The sequence below is a fragment of the Drosophila navojoa genome, chromosome 3, assembly GCF_054131105.1.
Source record: "Drosophila navojoa isolate 15081-1374.11 chromosome 3, UAZ_NAV_1.0, whole genome shotgun sequence".
Classification (NCBI taxonomy): domain Eukaryota; kingdom Metazoa; phylum Arthropoda; class Insecta; order Diptera; family Drosophilidae; genus Drosophila; species Drosophila navojoa.
The window spans coordinates 3,658,242-3,659,340 of record NC_142891.1 but is presented as its reverse complement, the minus strand read 5'-3'; the positions used below and the strand labels follow the sequence as shown (position 1 = coordinate 3,659,340).

General features: G+C 34.3%; 1 long non-coding RNA gene across 1 annotated transcript; it reads right to left on the bottom strand.

Annotated features, from left to right (window-relative positions):
• Positions 1–402: 402 nt before the first annotated feature.
• Positions 403–853, bottom strand: LOC149091621 (uncharacterized). Its single transcript, XR_016196373.1, has 2 exons — positions 752–853; positions 403–702 (listed from the first exon to the last, which is right to left on the bottom strand). It is a non-coding gene; the product is annotated as an uncharacterized LOC149091621 (long non-coding RNA).
• Between the last annotated feature and the right edge of the window lie 246 nt (positions 854–1,099).

Sequence of the window (1,099 nt, the reverse complement as noted above, 5' to 3'; positions counted from 1 at the left end):
TGTGCGTCAGGAGAATTTTCATTTTGACTTGCAGCTTGATTTTATTTTTAGCTCGGTTTTTGCATAAATCTCAAAAAGATTTATGAGTTAGTGCGCTGAGCGATAAATTTTAAATTTAGCATAAATTTTAGAGAATTGGTAGGCCTTTAAAAATCCTAATCCATTTTTTAAGCACCAACATAAATTAGTTGTAACTAAACTAATTTTGATGATCCTAAATATTTATACATAGGCTTTCAGACTTAAGCTAATTTATTTTAAATATTAATTTAAATCCTCTCTTTTTTTGTAATTGAAACAAAATATAAATAAATAAAAAACTCTCATTAAGGTGCCAAAATTTAGTATCAAATAATTCCCGAGATTCTGTAGATGGTTCCCTAATGATGATATATGTATATCTTAAAACTGTAGCCCTTACAAATAGCATGCATTGTATATTTATTGGCAATTTACATAATTTATGCAGCTTTATTAATAATATTCGTTATTAATTTCTCTGCTAGTCGGCGCACACCTGCCAGTTTCCATTAACTATTTTTAATCAGATCAGTAGGGCTCTGCTGCTGTAGCCATATTTGTTGATTCCATTAAATCGTAATCTGCGCAGCAGCTCATTTCGATTCATGAAATCCAACAGATGCGCACAATTTGTTTCGTTCCCCCGCAAACGCTAATGAACTCTTGGCGTGTGAAGGATATCTAAACAAAGGAAAATGTGTGTGTGTGTGCGTCTGAGTTATATATCTACCTTTCAGCAGAGCTGCCAGACCTGGACTTGGTCCGAGCACAATTCAATTATTATTTTATAATTAATATTTTGCACATTAGAAACGCATCAACAGCAGCTGGATTCCAGGTCCCAGTCATGGGCCCAACACACGCCATCGGCAAGGACGAAAGCAGCATCAAAGCAGGAGAAAGCGTGTTACCATGTTGCGTGTGCAAAAGTAAGAAAAAATTAAAAAGAAACATTTTCTCTTTTGAAAGATGGAACGGAACAGGCAAAACAATTAATAAGATTGAGAACGTACTTAGGAGGGTGTCAGCAGGAAATATTATATTTAGCACGAATCATGATATACTCGAAAATGATGTC